A 6,277-nucleotide genomic window follows, 5' to 3' on the forward strand; every position below is an offset into this window, starting at 1 on the left:
GACTGTGGGGGTATGTTATCGCCCTCCAGGTCAACTTGAGACCCTGGATGACGTCCTGACAGGCCAGATTCTAAGGATCCAAAAGGATCTGGACAGACAATGGAAGTGGGCAGGAGACAACAGGATGGCGTTCAATGTGGATAAGTGCAAGGTCTTGCACTTGGGGCATAGGAGTGGGTGTCATGAGTACAGGTTAGGGGACAAGTGGCTGGAGAGCAGCACTTGTGAAAGGGACCTCGGGGTGCTGGTTGACTGCAAGCTAAACATGCGTCAGCAGTGTGATGCGGTGGTCAAGAGAGTGAACGCCACCCTTGGTTGCATAGCCAGAAGTGTGGCTTCTAGATCAAGAGAGTTATTACTACCACTCTACACGACTCTGGTGCGCCCGCAACTGGAGTATTGTGCTCAGTTTTGGGCCCCTCATTACAGAAAGGATATCGCCAGGTTGGACTCAGTGCAGCATAGGGCCACAAGGATGGTGGCCGGTTTGCAGGGGGTGCTGTATGAGGCGAGACTGAGGAAACTGGGTCTCTTCAGCCTGGAGAAGAGGAGACTCCAAGGGGATCTGCTGGCGACATACAGGTATGTGAGGGGATGTCACATGGAGGTGGGTAGAGACCTGTTCTCCCCTGCAGAGGAAGGCAGGACACGCTCCAATGGAGCAAAGCTCAGGGAACCCAGGTTCCATTTGGATGCCAGGAAGCACTTCCTGACAGTCAGAACCCCGAGGGTGTGGAATGGGCTTCCACGGGAGGTGGTTGAGGCCCCATTGGTGCGGGTGTTCAAGGATAGGCTGGACCTCCACATGGTGGGCATGTCGTGAGTGGAGCTGGCTGGTGCCGGAGGTCAGACTAGATGGCCCAGGAGGCCCCTTCTGACTCGCTCTGTTTCTATGTTTCTATGTCCAAAAAGGGACTATTATCTGGCAAATATATTTGGTTGAGCACTGAGCGGAATGGAACTTGACTCACACCCCAAGGTTGCAGGAGGGGTAAGCGGGACAGCGAAGCAGTATCTGCCTGCTTGATACAACAATCAAATGAGGACTATAATGCAGCAGGCAGAGGTGGCATTTATCTACTAAGCGCTGCAGTGGAAAGCATTGTGTGGGGGAGAACGGATATAGTATGGGCTACTTGGAGTAGAGCTCATTGGCCATGTAGCGTAAGTATAGTATTATGCTACAGAATGTTTTCATTTCTTTCAGAAGCAGCTTATGTGAGAAGCCATGGATATCAATCCTTCGAGTTGCAAGAGACTTCAGAAACATTTGATTCAGCTGCTTATATAAGAGGTGTTTAGAAATGAGTTAGTGGCACATTGTTTTCAGCAAAGATAGATGGCTGAGATCGATGACTGGGGGAGGGGAAGCACTCGGTTTCTCAAAACATGGGCCCAGAAGACCAAGCCAATGCAATCTCTGCACTCATACTCAGAATTTATAATTCAAGCTGTGAATTTGCAGAAAAAGAAATATTGTATTATTTTCTTTCTGTCTGGTAGTAGAAACATAGAAACAGAATGAGTCAGGAGGTTCCTCCTGGGCCATCCATCTGACCCCTGGTTCCAGCCGGCTCTGCTCATGACATGCCTACCAAGTAACCTCTTGCATTTTTATTCATTTTCATTGGCCATCTGTTTGGTTGCAATGGAGACCCAAGTCTTTCTTCTATTGCCTGCTGCTTTGGTCTCCTCCATCAAAATAGCTTGTTGCACCAGACCCCTGAGAGAAGGAAGCTGCCCCATTGCCACAGAGATGCTCTGTGCACATGTGCTGCAGGATAGACCTCTGTGTGTGGTGCTTCAGGTCATACAGCTCTCACAGCTCCAACCGTATTCTACTCCTACTCTACATGATCCTACATATTCTACATGATTAGAGTCATGTAAAGCAGAGCACAGCAAGGGCGCTCAGTTCTTCCCCGCCATCACTATCACAAGGGCAATGAGGACGATGACAAGAACTGCCGTGGGGGGAGGGAGAGACACTCGGGCTCGAGTTTCCATGCTCCCAGATGTGCACTTGTAGCGGCCTGCGAGATGGCAGCACCAGCAGAAGGCGCCTGTCTTGTCACTCCTGGAACACTTCAAGATACCAGTTCCAAACAAGAGCGTGCTATACACAGTTCCATTTGCCAAAGCAATGTAATGGAGTGCGTTTGGTTTCAGGAATCGGTCCTACAAAAGACTTATAGCTCATCTTGCCCATGTGACTCATTTAAATTAATTTTTTCATACAAATGAATTAGAACATATTCAAGGGGTGCATATAGATTCATAGAATAGTAGAGTTGGAAGGGGCCATGGAGGCCATCGGGTCCAACCCCCTGCCCTTGCAGGACACCAGTTACACCATCCCACTCAGCTGGTTGTCCAGGTTTGCCTTGAATGTCTCCAGTGTGATGAGAAAGCCCATGACCACTCTAGGCAGCTGGTTCCACCGTTGTATTGCACTGATAGTGAGCAAACCTTTCCTGATGTCCAGCCTGAATCTGGGTTGTTGCAACTTGAATTGATTATTCCGTGTCCTACACTCTCGTATCAGCAAGAAGAGATCTTGACCGTCCTCTTTCTGGCAGCCTTTGAGGTACTTATGGAGGGATCTCATGCCCCCCCCCCCACCCGCTCAGCCTTCTTCTCTCAAGGCTGACCATGCCCAGTTCTTTCAGTGTCTCTTCATAGGACAGTGCTTCCCAACACTGGATCATTTTTGTTGCCCTCCACTGGACCCTTTCTAATGTTTCTGCATCTTTCTTAAATCTCGGAGCCCAGAACTGGACACAGTATTCCATATGGGATCTGAGAAGTGAGGAGTATAGGAGAACTACTATTTCTTATGATTTGGAAGTAACACTTCTGTTAATGCATCCCAAAATAGCATTTGCCCTTTTGGCGGCTGCATCGCATTGTTGGCTCATGTTTAGCCTATTGTCCACAATTACACTGATGTCTTTTTCTTTCTCAGTTCTGTTAAGACATGTATTCCCCATCTTGTATTGATGCATTTGGTTTCTTTTTTCCTAGGTGGAGGGTTTGGCACTTCTCCCTCTTTAATCTCATTCTGTTGCTTTCAGCCCAACGTTCAAGTTTATCAAAATCACCCTGGATCTTCATTCTGTCTTCTAGGGTGTTTGCTTTTCCTCCCAGTTTTGTATTGTTTGCAAATCTGATTATCATTCTTTGTACTTCCTCATCCAAATCATTAATAAAGATGTTGAAGAGCACTGAGCCCAGATCTGAACTCTGTGGCACCCCACTAGTTACCTTCCTCCAGTTTGTGAAGGTGCCGTTGATGAGGACTCTCTGAGTTCAATTTAGCAGCCAATTCTGGATCCATCTATTAGTTTTTCCATCTAGTCCAGTTTTTGCTAATTTACTTATCAGATTGTCATGGGGCACTATGTCGAAAGCATTGCTAAAGCCTAGGTAGAGTATGTCTACAGTGTTCCCTCTGTCCACTTGGGAGGTTACCCAGTCAAAAATGGTTTGACTTTCTCAGGATTTGTTTTTGCTAAATCCATGTTGGCTTCTATTGATCACTGCATTTCCTTCAGATGCTTGCAGATGGATTTTTAAAATAATTTGCTCCACAATTTTTCCAGGGATTGATGTTAGACTAACTGGCCTGTAGCTCCCAGTTTCATCTCCCCCCACCCTCTTTGAAGATAGGGACAACATCAGCCCTTCTCCAGTCATCTGGCACTTGTCCTATTTTCCAATATTTATCAAAGATACTAGTCAGTGGTTCTGAGAGTTCCTCCGCTAGCTCCTTCATGACTCTGGGATGGAGTTCATTGGGCCGTATGTTCCCATGCAACCCATTTAATAACACAGCACTTCAAGTTAATATTGGAATTGATGTGACCCAGCAGTTCCAGGTGACATCATTACAGATGTCCCTCATTTTAGCTATATGTAGATTGTGAGCCCTTTGCCTTTCACCCACATAACAGAATATTACAATATCCCTTACAAAGAGCACACACAAAGCCCCATTATGTGCTTCCCTTAAAAGCAACACTGTGTGTTTTACTTGACTATTGTGAGGATTCTCGCAACCCTGGTCAAAAGTACCTCCTCTCTTGAAAATAATATGTTGTTTAAAGCCTTCAATTCTATCAGAAAGATCTGTTATCCACACCTGGCCTGCAGCTGCAAAAGAGGCAGGAGTTCAGGGAAGTTTACTCAACCGCTTGTGAGAGCTGCCATCAAGAATAAATCCATCAGAGCAAAGGCAAAAGTCTGTTCAGCCCAGCATTGCATTTAAGCACCATCAGCCATGACTGACAAGTTCTAATGAGCAGCAACACAATGCAGAGAGGATTCTGAAAAACAGCCATTCCTCAGAATCGAAGCTCTAAAGGTTTACAGGTATGGTTCGATGCCTAAGGAGCTTGTCTGCCCCGAAAGATTTTTCCTCTGACACCATACAAGGGAGCTAGGTTGATATGCATATCTTAAGTTGGCTTTAAGCTAGAAAATTCCACCTATCTGTGAAGGCTAAACACACCAGAGGAAATGCCCATAGCATGGGAGACTTCATTAGTCAAGCTTTGTGATTTACGGTTGTCCAAGTCATCAAATGTTTCCTGGAAGATGAAGATGGTAATACCAGCACTACCATTGTCTTCATCATCCATTGCTACTAACTCTGGGGAAGAACTAAAACAAGGCAAGAAAAGGAGAATCAGTCCTTGATTCATTACTTAAAAAGCAAAATAAAGAAATCCTCAATACAAAATGTTCAACAGGACAATGAATGGCACCTCTGAATGCAAATGTGAGACATCAAATAAATATATGACAACAGATTTGGCTTGCAAATTATCCATCCATCTATGGATTCATTGTTGGATCAATGATAATTTCTGAAGATGCAAAGCAGCAGCAAGATTTCATCCAGAAAAAATACAGATTTATTTGGCTTAACACAATAATGGAGATTCACTAGTTCATGTATTAAATGAAAAGGCACCACTTTGACCTAAGCAAATGAATGGTGTGCGAGATCATTTCCAAGCATCATCTTGCTGCTCATCACGACTGATTCTCATTCACAGCTGGGATTATTCCTTGCTTCATGCACACAATCTGCACAAATCTCCTTTGATTGCAGAGTCATTTGTGCAAATCTCCTGAAGTTGGTGAGATTTTCTCCATAGGAGTTGATTCTTGAAAACTGTGAAATGATTGCCAGCTGAGCAAGAGATTGGGAAGGAGATGGAGAAACCATCTTTGCAAGGCAAGTTGTGGCTTGAATTCAAGGCTTCAGATGGGGCAGGGTTGTATTTTCATACACCCCTCACAACCTTTTATGTCTGCTCTAAGCACTGCTTGATAGTAGCATGCTTTATCTATTTCTCAATTTCCATTGGGAATTTGGTCCTTATTACCTATCAGCGCCACTGCTGTTTTAAGCAACCATTCAGAAAGAGCATTCCGATACAACATGAAAGCATGGGATAGATATAGCATGGCAATGAGCTGGCTTGTTCCCAGTCCATTTCTAGGGTGCCTGCATAGATAAATCTGCTTGACATGACTGACGGTGGGTGTGTCTTGACCTTCATTGTCACTCCAATTTTTCAGGTACGTTAAGTTAGTTCAGCTTCTAATCTCTACCCTCCATACTGTAAAAATGTCCTTCTCTGTTGGCTGGGACCTTGCACTTATCCACACTGAATGCCATCCTGTTGTCCCCTGCCCACATCCATAGCCTGTCCCGATCATTCTGGATCCGGAGTTCCTGCTCCTCAGTTGTGGCCACTGCCCCCATTTTAGTATCATCTGTGAATTTGATGAGCAGACTGTACACCCCTTCTTCCATGTCATTTATGAAAAGATTGAACAGTACTGGCTCCAGGACAGAGCCCTGGGGGACCCCGCTTATCACTGGCTGCCATCCTGATGATTTATTTATTTAAGATATGTCTAGGCCATCCATCACTTTTGCCTCTGGAGGGCTTACAATTAATGATTCCCCGCTAATGGTTACCTTCTGCTTTCGGTCAGTCAACCATGCCCTAATCCTCCGGACAGTGCATTGGTCTATCCCAAAACAGCTCAGTTTCTCCACCAGGATATCATGGGGCACTTTGTCAAAGGCCTTGCTGAAAACCAGGTAAACCACACCCACCGCATCCCCTCTGTCTTGATGCAGCAGACCGATGAATGGGTGAGGGTTCATAACAGATGCATGATGCTCCTTTACAGGCTGTCTAAAAATAGAGAGTTGTGAATTAGCAAAAGTCACAGTTGCCAGATTTCTCTGAATTCC

This window comes from Varanus komodoensis, unplaced genomic scaffold, assembly GCF_004798865.1.
Source record: "Varanus komodoensis strain SLA01 unplaced genomic scaffold, ASM479886v1 scaffold90, whole genome shotgun sequence".
In the NCBI taxonomy this organism is placed as follows: domain Eukaryota; kingdom Metazoa; phylum Chordata; class Lepidosauria; order Squamata; family Varanidae; genus Varanus; species Varanus komodoensis.